We start from the raw sequence: 17,257 nt of genomic DNA on the forward strand, positions 1-17,257 counted from the left end.
GCACGAAGCCCGGCTTGGAGGCATCCAATTCATAGACTTCACAGATGTGGAACATGAAAACGAAGAGAGAAGTAGTCAACACAAGGCAAGCTGTGGCAGATAAAACAGAAAAATTATCTGCCACGTCTTCCCTTGGCAATTTTTGTTGCTGCTCTTAAGTAAATGTTTGTCTGTTGTAAAGTAAATTATTGGGAGTCAGAAAGCTGCGCTTATCAACTGGTGATCTTGGAGGGCCTGGCCCTTACCACTGCCTGCTATAAAGCCCCTGATCAGCTGCATCCTCTCAGTCTGGGCAGCTTCTTGTAGGAAGACACCTGTCTACCTACCTGTCTCCAGGTACTTGCTAGCACTCTGACTTGTGTCTGACAAAGGCAACGCCCTGCCTTGCTGTCATGATGCCTGTTTGCTTACCTGCGTCTAGGTATTACCTACCTGTCTCAGTTACCTATCTACCCACCTGGCTCCGGGTCCTTGCTAGAACTCTGGCCTGAATATCTGACAAAGGTGAAGACCTCTGCCTCTCTGTCATGATGCTTGTCTACCTACCTGCCTCCAGGTATTTGCTAGCATTCGTATCGAAGTGTCTAACAAGAGCAAAGACCCCAGCTCTCTGTCACGTCCCACTTGCACTGTCTCAGGATTCTACAGGAATTGCCTCACTGTTGTTCATTTCCCCTTTTTACCTCTGTGGTTGGCAATAAAGCATTGATTTAAAAATAATTTTTAAAATTGGACTCTTCCACTGCTCCCAGAGGATCACAGGTCTGGCAGGCAAAGGGAGGTTTGCATCTGCTGCTGATTTAGGTTACCGTGGCAGATGGCACGTGCATCTCATTTATGCCCCCTGCAGATATATTTCGATGTGAAATATGTTGACCATCATATGAAACAAGGAGGACCCGGGTCATTCTCAGCGCATTCCTCCTGGCATGTAAAGGCCAATGCAAAATTGCTTCCCGAGTGAAACGGTTCATGTGATGGAGTTGCTGATATTCACAGTTTTTAAAAAGGGCATCTCTTAGCACTCCTGACATCAAACATGCAGGCTGTTGGCGGTGTGATGGCCCCCATATCCCCTGCCATGGCTTATTTCAATAATCCGCTCTTATATCGTGTTTTCATGGATCTGGAGGGCCCTCAGGAGCTGGGGGCCCGTGTTCTTTGAACCCTTTCGCTCAATTATAGCTATGCCCCTGCTTGGAAGCTTATCAGGGCTTCTGCAATTAGAGGTAAGCAATGGTTCCCTGAAATGTTAGGGGTTTTTGTAGCTTTGTTGGCATTTAGAGTTCAGTGTTTGAATCTCTGTCTGTAATTGTGTAATTTGTATTACACAAAACACTAGATTTGTAATAAAGATGTAGATTTGCAATTGTGTAGATTACCCCAATGTGTGATTCATGAGATGCAGGACATAATGGGCTCCACCCTTGAGTCACCATTTTGATGCCCAATGAATTTATATTCCCCCTCCTGCACAGCACACAAAAGCTGACTAAGCAAGGGGCAATTAAGGGGCAATCCATCACAAATCTCTCATCTCCACTGATCATTTTTAATTCCATTTCCCAGCTAATTTTGGAAAACAACAACTGAGCATTGCTAAAGTCCCGACTACAGAAGCAACTGAAAACTCATACGATCGGTTGACTAAGGTGTCTTTAATTGCTTCGGAAAAATACCGTTTAGGAGCCTATAGAAAAAGAGAAAACAAACTCTCGGCAAATATTCCCTCCGCGTCTGCAGTCCTTCCCTTCTGTCTCTGTATGACCAAAGCTGTACCACTGTATAAACAGCAATAAGGATCCCTCCCTGCATGACAGCCTCGCTACGCATGACTAAATAGACCCTGCACATGAATAATATACAACTCTCCCTCATGTGCCCGTAGTATTTTTGCAAAGCCATCAACCCAAAGCAGAGCTGTCTTTCTAATCTTGGCTTTTTCTGCTCTTCCCCTCATTTGCATGTTGGTGCCCTGGGGCTCAACGGTGGGGGGGGGGTTGAGAAGAAAAACAAACCCCCCACTCAAAAGTGAGCATCAGATGATGTGAGGCGAGTTCGCCTGAATATTCTGGGCTCCGAGACACAGCTCAAGCCAGGCCATGTCAATGAATGTCTACAAAAGGGAACAGCCACCGTGTGTAGGCATTCGTGTTTGTTTGTTTGTTTGTTTACATCCACAATACCGCCTGGCTCCAAAGGCTCTAGGTCGTTCACAGAAGTAAATAAAATAAAACAACAATGTAAAACATTCACAGATTCTCAAAAACCAGGCTAAAAAGATGTGTCTTAAAGGCTCTTTTAAAGAGGGTAAAGTTGTTTAGGTAAAGTGTGCCATCGAGTCGGTGTCGACTCCTGGCGCCCACAGGGTTGTCTTTGGTAGAATACAGGAAGGGTTTATCATTGCCTCCTCCCGCTCAGTATGAGAGGATGCCTTTCAGCATCTTCCTAGATCGCTGGTGCCGATAAAGGTGTTTCCCATAGTCTGGGAAACATACCAATGGGGATTCAAACCAGCAACCTCTGGCTTGCTAGTCAAGTCATTTCCCCACTCATACTCCATGGCACATTTTACCTTTACTTTTAAATTTGTTTACATTTCTGCCTGGAAATTCAAAAAGGATAAATATTTCTCCTAATCCAATAAAACTAGAAGCCAGGGGGTTACCCTATGAAACTGACAGGCAGGAAATTCAGGAAAGACCAGTTCACACAACACACCATAAGGGTGTGGAACTCACTGCCACAAGATATAGGGATAACCAGTGGCCTAGATGGCTTTAAAAGAGAATTGGGCACACTCATGGAGGAGCAGGGGTCTATCGGCGGCTACTCAACATGAGGGCTAGGCAGAGCCTCCATGGTCAGAGGCAGTATGGCACTGAGGCAGTATGGCAGTTGCTTGCGCTAGATTGTTTTATTTTTTAAAAAAGACTCTTAACATGTACAGAATGCAGAAAATACAAAATACAAATAAATACAACATTCAAATAAAATACACATAACAAATTCCCTGTTACAAGTTGCTGGTCACACAAAATTATACTCAAACAGACAGACACACAAATATATACAGTACACATGTGACAGCAAGCGAGAAGGCTATTGCCTTAAGGCTTTGTTTGTGGCTTTCCTCGTCGCAGCTGTGAGAAACAAGAAGCTGGGCCAGGATGACGTTTGGTTTAAGCAGCAGGGCTTTGCTGATGCTCTTTCCACCCTCGGTTGATACGTGGTTATGGCGGCACAGAAGTGGCAAAGTGAAGTGGTCTCTGCTCTTTGGCAGTTCATGGCTGCCGATGGTTCCTTAGCCAGCATGGTTTTCAGACCTGTCGCTTCAGGGAGCCCTTTCCATGCCAGTGTGTCTTGCCAGGAATCCCTGGGCAGATGATTCTGGGACATGCTCTAAGGGGCACCCTTGCTGCTCATGGGGTACTGGCCATGTCTGGGGGACTGTAGGCCACAGCCATCACTGCCCTGCAGCTGCAGAGGAAGGTCGGGGTAATGTGGAGCCTGCTATCTTTCAGGTAGGGCTGGCGTCGGCATCCAACAGTGCTCACTGCTTCTGATTATCTATCTATTTATGTATACGCTTATATCCCGCGTTTCCTCCAAGGAGCCCAGAGCAGTGTCCATGGTTATGTTTATCCTCACCACAACCCTGCAAGGTAGGTTAGGCTGAGAGATGCGTGACTGGCCCAGAGCCACCCAGTGAGTTTCTTGCCTGAGTGGGGATTTGAACTCAGGGCTCTGCAGTCCTAGTCCTGCACTCTAACCACCACACTATTCTAGCCCCCCCCCCCCTTTACCGTTTGTTTCCCCTTCCTGGCGCTGAAGGGAGTCACTGTTGTAACCACCCCTCTCCGTGCCTCTGATCAGCATCACTTCGGAGTGGGGCTGCCTCAGAGGGCCTGTGGGGGGATGAAAATAGCGACCCTGGAGTGGGATCAGCAATGCAGGGTGGTCAGCCCTGCAGGATTGGCATGGAGTATCTGGAAATTGCAGGGGCGTAACTATACTAGGGCAAGGGGAGACAGTTGTCTGGAGGCCCACTGCCTGGGGGGGGCCCCAGAGGCAAGTCACATGACTGACTCCCCCAGCCACGCACCCGCCCGGGCTTCCTTCAGTTGCATTCATCCTCCAAAACTGATGTGAGTGTTCAGACCTGGAGCTACCAGAACAGCATGTCTTTCTCTAGGACCATTACATGATTGCATCGTCCACAATTTACAAAACCTTTTAAGAAATAATTTAGGATGATGTACAAATTTCACTCTGTCTTTTGTTACCACTATTTAGCCTCATTTAAGATTTCTTATTTCATGAGCTGAGCTTCAGTGGCGGGGGGGGGGGGGCGCATTTTAAAATCTTATCTCCGGGCCCACTCCAACCTTGCTACGCCCCTGGGGAATTGGTAACCGTCTCCAAGTTGCTCTTGAAAACAATCCTGGAGATGTTTACGAATACAAATACGACTAATATTTATATACCGCTTTTCAACAAAAGTTTGCTACACGGTTTACATAGGAAAAATAAACAAATGATAAGTGAGACAATTCCCTGTTGGCAAAAGGCCCACAATCTAAAAAGAAACACAAGGCAGACACCAGCAACAGCCACTGGAGAGATGCTGTGCTGGGGACGGAGAGGGCCAGTTGCTCCCCCCTGCAAAATATAAGAGAATCACCACTTTGAAAGGCACCTCTTTGCTCAGTTAGCAGGGGTATTGGGGTTAGCAGGAATGTGATGGATATGTCTATACCACTTTTCAACCCAAGTTCCCAAAGCTGTTTACATATAAAATAATAATAATAAGAAAATAAAATTAATGAATGGCTTGATGTTGCAAAAAATACTGGGTTGAGGAGGGGATATATTGGAGGTGAGGGAAACCCTCCAGAAACAGCTTCAGTCAGAGTTGGCAACCCCAGTGATGCTATGACAGGGCCACTGTGGAGGGATTAAAAGGGTGGTTCCAGCCGTCATATGACACAGGAAGCTGCTGTATACCGAGACAGACGGTTGGTCTGTCTAGCTCAATCTTGTCTACACTGACTGGCAGCAGCTCTCCACGATTTCCAGGTAGGAGTCCCTCCCAGCCCTATCTGGAGATGCTGCCAGGGAGTGAACCTGGGACCTTGCAGATTCTCTGCCACTGGGCTTTTGCTAATATAGGAAGCACCATCTACAGAGTCAGACCATTGGTCCATCTAGCTCAGTATTGTCTACACCAGGGCTGCTCAGCTCCGGCCCTCTTGCAGATGTTGGCCTACACCTCCCATAATCCCTGACTATTGGCCACTGTGGTTGGGGATTGTGGGAGCTGCAGTTCAAAAAAAAGCTGGAGGGCCCAAGATGTGCAGCCCTGTTCTAGTCTCATGGTTTTCATACTGTGTTCTGGGATGCTCTGGGAGTTTCCTTGGAAGCTTATCAGGGCTTCCTCAATTAGAGGTAAGCAATGGTTCCCTGAAATGTTAGGGTTTTTTGTAGCTTTGTTGGCATTTAGAGTCCAGTGTTTGAATCTCTGGTCTGTAATACAGATGTAGATTTGTATTACACAAAACACTAGATTTGTAATACAGATGTAGATTTGCAATTGTGTAGATTCTCCGAGGTTTCAGGCAGGAGTCTATAGTTCCAACCCTACCTGGAGATGCTGCCAGGGAGTCAACCTGGGACCTTCACCATGCAAAGCAAATGCTCTACTTACCACTGAGCTACAGCCACAGGAAGAAGATAGGAACTGCCTTCTACTGAGTCAGACCATTGGTCCATCTCGCACAGTACTGTCTGCACTGTCTGGCAGCTGCTTCTCCACAGTTTCAGACAAGAGTCTTTCCCAGCCCTACCTGGAGATGCTGCCAAGGATTGAACCTGGGACCTTCTGCATGCAAAGCAGATGCTCCATCACTGAGCTACCATCCCATCCTGTAGCACTGAAAGCTGCATGGCTGCTGTTGCCTGCCTGTGGTTGCACTGGAGGGCATATTACTCAGCCAGCCCTCCTCCCAGGGAAGCTTGTCCACCAGGACTGATCTTTGCATTAAGGAACCCTGCTAAGCTCTTGAAGAATGCTGGGTTCCCTGGAAATACCACTCAGAAACTGCTGAGCTGGACAAAGAGATCCAAGGAGTTTGAAAGGCAAGCGGCAGGTTGGGGGAAACAAAAGCTCTGTGCCGTTGTTGGGATTCTTTTCCATGATGGATGACAGCCTTGCATTTCCCGTCTCAATAAATGAGATCTTTGTGATTTGCAATTTTAGAAAGAGCCACCGTCTTGACACAAAGTGACTCAGATGAATTTATCCTCCTGGCGGAGGGGCCTTTGCCTCGGCAGGCTGGCGTTGCAGCACGTGATGGGTTTAATTTGTTAAATGCTGACACGCGGCATTTCCCTAGTCGTGAAGGGCAACCTGTTTGGAAGCACCTCTCATTTATCTTTGTCGCGACGACATCCCGCATCCCTCCCAATGCTCACCTCTGAAATGGCCTTTGATCGATGGCTGGCAAGATTATTGGCTCACAATTTTCTGGTTTAATGTTGTGGAGCGGGAAGATATTTCTTTCCTGTTAATTAGCTCAGCACTAGATTGCAGGGGACGCCTCTCTGCTCCAGGAATCAAAGCTTCGGTGCAATGCATCTCATTCTGAAGCAGAGAGAGCCAATTTCTGATTTACCAGGGGCCACTGCTTTCTGCAGTGAGGGAGCCACTCCCAGGCCCTACTGAGTCCAATTCACTAATGAATGCCAATTGAGCAGCTTCATGCTGGAAACTATATTCATCTTTATTTTCTGTTTCTTTTTTTCTTTTTCTCTGTTTCTTTTTAAGAAACGACCAGATTACACACATGCACCACTGTGGCTGGGTTGGGGTTTTTTTTTGCTCCGACCACAAAATTGCCATCTCGTTTGGTGCCAAGGTTGTGTTTGCCCTCTCGTTTGGTGCCACCGCTGGTTGTGTTTGCTGATAGAGACTGACTTGGCTAACTGTCCTTAATGGCAGGACAAGCAATGAGCAAGCTTTTGCATTCCATAGAACCCTTCTTCGGACTGGACGTTAAGCGAAGCAGCGCACAGACAGGAGTTGCTGCGAATGGTGGAAACATGCTGCAATTTCCAGGGAGTGAAGAAGGGGAGGCATTTTGAAAACTTAACAGTACAAGCCTCAGCATTTTGACTCTCTACTAGTGCATGCAATGGAATTTACTCCTGGGGAAATGAGTCTTCATATCTGCAGCCTTCATTCAGGGAGCCATGCTGAGTGCAAAGAGCTCTCAAGTTGCACCAAGGCATGCTGGGGTGAAGGAGCAAAAACTTCCTTTGAAAATATAAAACCCAGGAGTCATTTGGCTCTGGCCAACTCTTTACAGTGCCAATGTTTTTCTTGGAAGCCTTCCCTTCATTTTTGATAGTCCGTGCTTTATTGGAAGCATTAAACTGATTCTTTATTTTCATTTTATTCCCTCAAACCTTTGTTGACAGCCAAAGGATACAAATACACCACACGGTTTACAAGCGGTCTTATGGGAAATTGGCAAACCCATTCCCCCTCTTTCAGAAATTGGATTCTTGGTCAGTTATCTCTTCTGTGGATGGATAAGTCCTCTGCCTCAGGTGTTGGCAATTTTTCTTTGAATCTAGGAGCCAAGGGTAATGGGAGACCAAACGCAAAATTTAGGAGCCAGGCCACGGACACAATTACTGGACTTATTGATGGGAGAAGGGCTCTTGCTGGCTGTGGTAACCCTTCAGCGGGCACCAGCCTTTTGCTGGATCAACAGCTCCCTTTGCGAACTCCTCCATCTCTGTTGCTATATTCGAGGACACCTGACTGGGTGATCCCTTCCACGTGGCTCAAGGCAGGGCTATTCAAATTAGATAAAGCCTGGCGGGGGGCGGGGCGGTGGAATAAGCCCACCCAGCTCTTTTAGTCCTGCTCTGGCTCACGGCAGAACTTCTCTCTCTCTCTTCAAGTATTTCTACGGACTAGAACTATTTTTTACTTCACTCTTTCTGCTTTTTAGAGCCACCGTCTTCTCCCGTTTCCTGTGAACCACATTCATGGTCCTGCTTCCTCTGAACCGCCCCCCCCCCGCCCCGCAAACATCTCTTTTTCCCTCCCCCCCATTTTTCTACCTTCCTTTCTTGCTTGCTCCGCTCTCCATGGAGCAGAGCAGTCGCCTGAGGCATATTTTCGTGCCGGAGGGGAGAGAGGTCAGGACAGTCTCTCGAAGCAGCTCCGGCTGTGAGAAGCAGGGAAGGGGCTGCCCTCACTGGGGGTCTCCTGCCTACCGGCTGCAAGACTCAGAGGAAGGCGGCCACGGGGCTTGGCTCCCAGCCGCCCAGGGCAAGCTGTGGCGTGAAGCTCTGCACCCCAAGCCCAATGAGGAGTGACCCGCTTCAGAGGTGCCGCCGGCTACCCCCAGCCTCAGCGGCGACCTACTCATGAGTAGTGGAGCGGGAATTGAACGGGGCCCCGAGGCTCGGTTTCAGGGGGGAAATGAGGGAGCACTGAGCCCCCTCAGCCGCAAAAGACCGCCGTGTCTTTCCAGGGGACAGCTGACAGAGCTGCGCCGCCTTCTTCCACGGAGGAAGGGCGAACGGTGAGCGCTTGAGCCGTGGCGGGGGGCGTCTAGGGGTGCCCCCCAACCCCACGTTTTCCAGAGAGGCGCCCCCAGCCTGGCAAGCGTGGCCTTGACAGACTCATTTGGGAAATTAGACAAGAAAAAGACGAAAGGGGGGCGGCGGGGCGCAGGGCAAGAGGGAGCGCTCTTTTCGACCTTTTTCGAGCGCTCTTTTCGTTCAAGGGCTTTCAACGCCTCGTGTGGAAAACCTCCTGGACTCGGACTGTACTGAATTGGTTCCGAATTCCGAGAAGAAACCATGCGAAGGCTCACCCTGCATGGTTGAAAGTCTCCTTTGCGAATCTGCAGCGAGGGGCCCATGTTAATAATTAGGGTTGCTAGTGTGTTCTTGACATTGAAAGCAGCACAAATATATAGTATTCAGTGTATATCACTATATATTGTGAAGTGTGTGTATTCAGTGAAATGTATTTCCAGGCAGCATGCTTATTTGGAAATATCAGACTTCAATCCTTGGGGGCCTGGGGTGTGTGGAGGCCCTGGACTTTGAGGGGGGCGCATTTTAAAACCTCATCTCTGGGCCCACTCCAACCTTGCTACGCCCCTGGCCACCACCACATCCCATGGCCAAAAATCCCATAGGTTAATTGTGTGTTTTTGGAAGCACATCCTTTTGTCCGTCCTGCATTTCCTGGCCTTCAGTTTCATGGGGATGACCCCTGGTTCTAATGTTGTGAGAGAGGGAGAAAAAAATTCTCTCTATCCACTCGCTCTGCTCCTTGCATAATTTTATAAACCTCTATCGTGGAAGGATAGTATTACTAGTCAGGAAGGCCACCGCATCAAAGGGCTGTGGCTTTCCTGCCCAGCTTGTGAGTTTCCAAGCAGGACTCTGGGCTTAGGGGATGTTTTTGATCCAGCAGGTCTTAAGGCTCAGTTTACACACCCCTCCATTTACATTCAGGCACAGCCAGATACCTCCATGATCCTACAAAGAGCAGCAGCACAGCTTCCGTGCTTCATCTTAAAGCAGAAGCCATCTCTTTTACAGGATTATAAATTATCTGTTTCCCATCTCTAGGCTGAAAGGGTTTATGAAGGTTTACATCCATTTGATTGCATTGTTGGGAAATGTAGCTCAGATTATGACTCTTTTCCTGACGCTGCATGATGGATACCAAACTGGCACAGTGCCTGGATTTAGATGGGCTGTCGAGAAAGGTGTCGTTTCCGATTGGCAGGGCTGCAGGCAGGGGATTGGTTTGATGTACTGGGGGAAGGAAGTTCTTCTAAAGTTGTTAAAATATTCATAATATTTTTAAAGAGTTCTTCCTTCTTGCATTTTCAGAGTTCTTCCTTCTTGCAGTCACACTATAACATTTAAACCAGTTTCAAATTGGTTTCCCTGCTGTGCCTCCAAGTCAAGGACCTCTGGCGACTGTGCTTCTGGGAAGAGGCTAGGGTTTCTAACCAAGAATTTCTGACTTTTGCACAAAATGAGTTCCCGTTGTTCCCTGGAGAAGCCATGGCCATTATGGGGGTGATGGGTAAGCCCACCATGGGCCTTGAACTGGCGATCTGAGAGTCTCAGGTGGGGATTCTGTCGTGACGCCAGATCCCAGACCCCCCCCATTAATAAGTAAAGGAAAGTGTGCCGTCGAGTCGGTGTCAACTCCTGGTGACTGTAGAGCCCTGTGATTTTCTTAGAATAGAATATAGGAGGGGTTTACCATTGCCAAAAGCATACCATTTTTTGCGGTGTAAAGCTCGCTCTCTGGAAACCGCCCTGCTTAGCCTAGAACCAGAGAGAACTTTTGGCAGTGAACTTGGGGGGCATCAATTAGTTGTCTATCAAAAGCTCCATATTCAGACAGCCTTCTCCAGCAGCCTTTCTGCTTGGATCCCTCCCTGATGAGGAGAGGAAATATTTCACAGCGGCGGTACAGTATATGTCTGAGGTCATTAGAAGTACAGGCTGAAATAACACACTCTGCTTTATCTTCCTGGGCATGAAAAATGAATCAATAGCTCATTGATTTAAATTAAACCGTTTCCCTTGCAGGAGGCCTGGGAATGCTAATATCTGCAGTTCTGTGTCATGCCGTTGAGATCGGAAGACCATGGCCCTTGTAAAATATGGCTCCATCAGCTGCTGAGGCTTGCTGGCAAATGAGAATTCATTTTCGTCTAGTGGTTTGTGGCTGCTGCTGCTCCTCAGAGCTGATTTCTGTCTTCTGCTGTATCGGTGCGAGGAAGAAGTCTTGCAAGGTGAACTTCTGGTAATTGCCTCTTTTGGCCCATAAATCATGTATCAAATACATTCCAGTCAATATATCTGACTTCCCCAAGTAATTAAGAGTAAATGTGGGAAATCAGGCAGTCGGAAGGCTTGCTGTGCTCAGCCAGCCTCATCATGTCTTGTGGCAGCATGCAGGGATGGTGCTAAGCAGCACCTAACTTGGTCTGCATTTGGATGGGAGACTATATGGGAGTGCTGTAAGATTATTTCCCATAGGGGATGAGGCCGTATGGGAGAGTGGGAGAGCAGCTGCATGCAGAAGGTCCCGGATTCAATCCCTGGAAGCTTTTCCACCTAGGGCTGGGAAAGAATCCTGCCTGTCGCCTTGGAGAGTTGCTGCCAGTCAGTGTAGACCAGGGGTGGGCAAACTTTGCCCGCCAGCTGTTGCTGGACGACAACTCCCACCATCTCTTGCTCTTGGCCACTGTGGCTGGGGATGATGGGAGTTGTAGTCCAACAACAGCTGGCGATTTGCCCAGCCCTGGTGTTGATAGCCCTGAGCTAGATGGACCAATGGTCTGACTCCGTAGAAGGCAGCTGCCAGTGAGACTAGGACCTGTCCACAAAGTGACCCCTGTTCAGTAGAAAAGAAGAAGAGAATACCTCTCAGTATAAACCCTTGTTCATACCTTCCTGTAAACATTCAGCCTAAGGACATGGAAATGGACATCACGATCATCCCCCGCTGTTTCCTCTCCTCCTTCCTTCGGTTGCCTCCTCTGGGACAAATTCTAGATCTGTGTTCTTCATTGTAAGGCTTGGCGGGGCGGCGGCTAGTGGTGGCCCCCATCAACCCAAAGAATGGCCCCCCAGCTACATGTTTATTGGATCTATGTGGAGCTTTGCCCAAAGCTGGATCCTCTGCACAGTCCCCTGGAACCAGGCAGAAATGACCATGCCTAGAATGCATGGGGCCCCTACGGCTCTTGATGGCAAGTCAGGCAAAACCAGTGAATGCACTTTCTCTTTGAGAGGCAAGCTCAGAAGGCCTCAGGGTGAGAAGGCCGTGTGAGAGAACAGGGAATCATTTCAGTTTTTCAGCAGAAGCCTGTGTGAATGGTTGGACCTGTGTGATCCCTTCAGAGCCCTGAATAGCCCGAGGCCCAGGTGGACTAGTAATTAGAGACAGCCCACGGGTCAGGTGTGTGAGTGTGTGTGTGTTAGTTAATCTAAACTGATGCCCTGGGTTTTCCCAGTGAGTTGTTAGTTGAATTATTTATTGCTGTCAGAAGAGGTCTTCTGTGTTCTCCCGTATCCAACAGCAGATGCCTCTCTTCTACTTGCAAAGGATACGTAAGTATCATCAAGCCTTGGTTGGTGAAGCCCGATCTATGACATGTGACCCTACAGCTAACGTCTCAGTGGCTAGTGAAAGTAGTATATAATAGCAATAGCAATAGCACTTACATTTATATACCGCTCTATAGCCGGAGCTCTCTAAGCAGTTTACAATGATTTTAGCATATTGCCCCCAACATTCTGGGTACTCATTTTACCGACCTCGGAAGGATGGAAGGCTGAGTCAACCTTGAGACCCTGGTCAGGATCGAACTTGTAACCTTCTGGTTACAGGGCGGCAGTTTTACCACTGCGCCACCAGGGGCTCATACTAATACTAATACTAATACTAATAATGGTTAGCTATGATAGTTAAAGACCACCTTAAGTGGCGCAGCAGGGAAATGCTTGACTAACAAGCAGATGGTTGCCGGTTCGAATCCCCACTTGTAGGGGAAACACCTAAATTGGGCAGCAGTGATATAAGAAGATGCGGAGAGGCATCGTCTCAGACTGCGTGGGAGGAGGCAAGGGTCAATCCCTCCTTGCATTCTACCAAAGAAAACCACAGGGTTCTGTGGGCGCCAGGAATCGAAATCGACTTGACGGCGCGTTTTATCTTGCCTATGATAGTTAAACGAAACCTCCTGGTTCAGGGGCAGTATATCTATGGGTAGCACACTCAGGGGACTGTCTGAGCTCAACCATTGGCAGTCATCATCATCATCATCAATTCGATTTCTATACCGCCCTTCCAAAAATGGCTCAGGGTGGTTTATAGTCATCGAGTGGAAGCCAGGATCTGGGCTAGGGTCAGAGCCAGGGATGTCAGGACCAGAGAACAAGCTCCATTGCCCAGACAAACTTCCAGTTCCAACATGGAGTCCTTCCTGCTGAGGAGAGCCAATGGCCAGCTTGGGTGACTGAAGCCACTCCAGTGTGTGGGAACCATTTTCCACTTCAGGAGCGGCTCCATCCTGTGGTCCTGGTGGCTCAACCCATGGGGCTGTGCACAGAGCTGTGGGCTCTCTGGTCTAGCCTCGCTGGGCAGTGACCTCTTATGCTCTGCTTTCCAGTTTGTGGTGAGATCTGGTTGCCCATGTTAGGAAACAAAGTGATAGATGAGACAGGCCTTGGTCACAAGCCAGTGGGCTTGGCTACCAGCTGCCAACCATGTATATGAGCAAATAAATTCTGTTTGTCATTTGTGTGTGTGTGTGTGCGTGTGTGTGTGCATGCACATGTGCAGGGTGGAGGGGGGGAAATCCCTCCCCAAATCATTTCCAGGGGAGGACCCTTTCGTCCCTCATTGCGCAAAACTGATGATATACCTACAGCCATCATCATCCATCTTTAAAATGAGTCCGTTGACTGTTTGCTAATGACCATAAATGTGTTCGCTAATACAGATACTCCTAATTAGCCCATGATAATAGATTAAAATAGCTGCAGGCTCTTCTCTTTCCCCCTTTTCTTTTCGCCCCCCTTTTAAAGTCAATATTAGCATAACATTCCTGAATTGACTCCCCCCCCCCAAAAAAAGTTCTGTTTTTTCCCCAAGCTCTCACAATCTCTGCTCTAGCACAATTATTTTCTCACGGAATTCCACCAAGGACACAATCCCTTTGGGAATTCTCCTGCATAAGCCCCATTGAAATGGATGGTGCAGAGATGTAGGGATCTACATTATTTTTCAAGGGGGGGAGGGGGGTGCACTCTGGCAAAAAAAAAAAAAAAGCCTTTGCTGTGAGAACCCATTCCCACTGTGCTTAACCTATACAGTACTGCACTTCTCTCAGTGCCGGGAGGGCCCTTAAAAAGAGAGGGAGAGAGAGAGAGTCCTCTTTGAAGAGCTCTAGGAAGAAAGCGCTGAGAAAGTAGGGGTGTGCATGAAACCAGTATGCCCAGTTTGGTTCGAGTCCAAAGCGGACTCGAACGGAACTGAGCATGTTCGGTTTGGGCCCCTGGTTCAGCTCGAATTCGAGCTGGTCCGGGGGTTCTCACAAAAAATATTTTCCCCAACAACTCTCCACCTCCAGGAAGTGCTGCCATGGCTGTGGTGTGTGTGTGTGTGTGTGTGTGTGTCTCCGGCAGTTCCCCCTCTCTCCGCCAACCTCCCTCCCGGTCTCCAATCAGCCTGGTTTGGGCTGTTTTAGTCCATGTTTAGCCCGTTCTGGGCCGCTTCGTGCTGTTGGTGGCCATTTTGGAGGCTGCCGCACTTGCTCACTGGCTATCTGCTTAGCCAGTTCGAGCTGAACCAGGTCTGGTTCGACTCGAGGGCAAACCGGAGGCGAGCCCTCAAGCCAGACAAGTTCAGTGTTGGACCCGCTCAAATTCAAGCCGGTTTACACACTTCCCGGCACTGTGTGGACACCTTCCAAGTGTTGGGGGTTGTTAATTTTACCCCCAGTAGGTAAACAGCAGAACACTAAGGAAGGGAGCACACCCTCCAGTTATATAGTAGGTAGCAGAGGATGGTTTGGTTGTGGCAGCTGTTTAGAGAAAACACGTGGAGATGCTTGTCGAACTAAATAGTAAGTATGTATTGGTGATAGGAAAGTCCTAATCCTAATCTAAAGGACTGCATAATGGATAGGGAAGGAGAGAGAGAGATGTTTCCATCTGCTCTCTAGGAGGAAAGGAAGGATTGTGACTCAGCACAGGAAGTGCTGCAGAGTCAGTTCAGGGGTCATAAAGTAGGGACAGATAGGGAGACCCCCTGCTCACAGTCTCTTCTCGCAGTGCCCCGAGTGGTCATTAGGACAGTTGGTGCAAAAAGGTCGATGCACTGGAACTCCATCTCCAACCCCAAGATGGTGCCGGGGCTCAAGAGGGCACCGTTTCCTTTAAAGAACCCCACCAGCGCTGGGCAGAGGGCAGCACTGTGCAATGAGAAGGGTCATCTCCCCATGGTGCCAGCGGGACTGAGCCGAATATTCAGCTTTAGCCAAAGCTTCACAGAGGCCTAACAAATAATTAGTCGGGGACCATCTTGGTGAGGGCTGCCGCTGGCCCCTGGACCTCACAATGAACCGCCCCCGCCCCCCGGTGTAGGAGATTGGTGGTCTAACCCAGTGCAAAGTTGGTTGGGTGGTGAGCAGGGGTGTAGCGAGCTTACTGGGGGGAGAAAGTCCAATCAGGGGGCCTCCCTCACGTGCCAGGCTGCGCTTCCCAACCCACGTCAGATGCAAGGGGGCAGGGCAAGCGAACCCACCCAAGACTCCCCCTCCCCATTTCTCACCACGGTGCTGCTCGCTCGGGGCCGGTCCCGTTCTTGCCGTCGTGGCCACCGTCGTGGCGGCTGCTGCCTTGCCTGCCGCTGGGCCACTGCCCCGGGGGGTGAGCAGGAGCATCCTAGTCCCGGAATTTGGGGCCGGCCCGGCTGAGCACGGCCTGCTAGCGCCAGCCAGCACAGGGGCAGCCCCCAGGCCGCTCAGCTTCTCTTCCAGCTGCCGGGCCCCTCCACTCAGCCCAGCTGCTCCCGCGCCCCTCCGCGGAGCCAGGCAGAGAAAACACACAACTGCTTGCTGCTGCCTGGTCCTCTCTCCTCTCGGCTCTGCCACGGAAGGCGGAAGCAGCTGGTCAGCGGGCAGCCGCACAGCAGGGTCATTAGCTCGCAGCTTGTCCGGGGCCGGGCAAGTAGGAGAAGAAGAGGGCAACCCGTGGGCAAGAGGGGAGTGGCCTTGGGGGCCCCTCAGACCCTGTGGGCCAGGAGACATTTGTTCCCCCCTTGTCCAGTGGATGCTCTGCCCATGGTTGTTAGGAAGATTCTCCAAAAAAAATCTCAACCTCCTGGTAGTTCAAAAAGGAGCAGTCTTCCTTGTTCTGATAGGAGGATCAATTTCCCTCTCTGTTCTTTCTCTTGTCTCTTTAAACATTTGAAAATTGCCACCTCTCTCCATTATACCCCTTCACCCATCTTGCCTGAAAGCAGCCATACGCCCCTAACAAGCTTGAAAGCTCGGCATAAAGGCAACAACTCTGAAGTTGCTTTTCTCCAGCCTCTGGTATGCTCCCTCTGGACATGGAGGCTCCATCCAGCTGCCATAGCTAATAGGCCCTGGTCAGTCCTCTCTGATCTGTACTCCAGGGCTAGCCATGTGCAGTATTTCCTCACACCATACATCTTTTCCAGTGTGGGGAAGCCTCTTACAAGGGAAACGGTGCTCTCTTGTGCTCCTGCACCATCTCGGAAGGCGTGCACAGAGTTCTGGGGCATGCAGCCCTTCCCAAAGCATTCCTCCTAGAGCTCTTAAGAGAGGATTCCCTCTCAAGGAATGTGCAGTCCTGTGCAGAGCTCAGCACAATCGGAAACAACAGCTCTCACATTGAAGGTTTGTTTGTCGTCGTTCCCCCCCCCAGTGGCCCCTGCTTGAAAAGTAGCCAAGATCACTGTTCTTGTCCACTGCTCTAACCACTAGACTGCACTACGAGTAAGTGGAGCCTGCCCTGGGTGTGTGGAAAGGGTGACTACAAGCACAGGGAGAGTTTAACATAATGCAGTGCACAAAAAATGTTTCTGAAGTCCGCCACAAGCTGTGCTAGAAGAACGGCATGCCTTCCCACCCCATCGCCGTTATCCGGGGAAGGAGCAAAAGATAAACAAAGAGGCTGACAGACGAGGCATGAGCAAACAAGCCAGATGGTACACAGCAGGTCTGTGCGTTCCCCAGCTGAACAATCTGATAGACCCTGGCCCTGTGCTTTGGCAGGCCAGACATGCCAAAGCATTGCAGGATTTATTAAGCTATATAAAGAGCTTTGTGATGATGTTTTTACGACCTGATTGTTGTTAAAGAATGCAGGCAGGACTGGGAGGACTGTGTATTCAGGCGGTTGGACTGCCTCAAAGGTTCTTATGACCTGGTGGGTTGGAAGCAGCCAGAAGAGACCCAAGTTGTAAATTGCAAATTTACCAGAGTTGCATTTAAAACTCAGATCAAATGCTTATCTTTCAGCATTTGACCAAGGAAAAACACTCCTGCTACAGCTTTGAGGGGCGGTAGCTCAGAGGGAGAGTATATGCTTTGCATGCAGAAGGTCCCAGGTTCAGTCCCCGGCCCCTCCAGGTAGGGCTGGGAGAGACGACTGCCTGAAA

The sequence above is a fragment of the Hemicordylus capensis genome, chromosome 15 (assembly GCF_027244095.1).
Source record: "Hemicordylus capensis ecotype Gifberg chromosome 15, rHemCap1.1.pri, whole genome shotgun sequence".
Taxonomy (NCBI): domain Eukaryota; kingdom Metazoa; phylum Chordata; class Lepidosauria; order Squamata; family Cordylidae; genus Hemicordylus; species Hemicordylus capensis.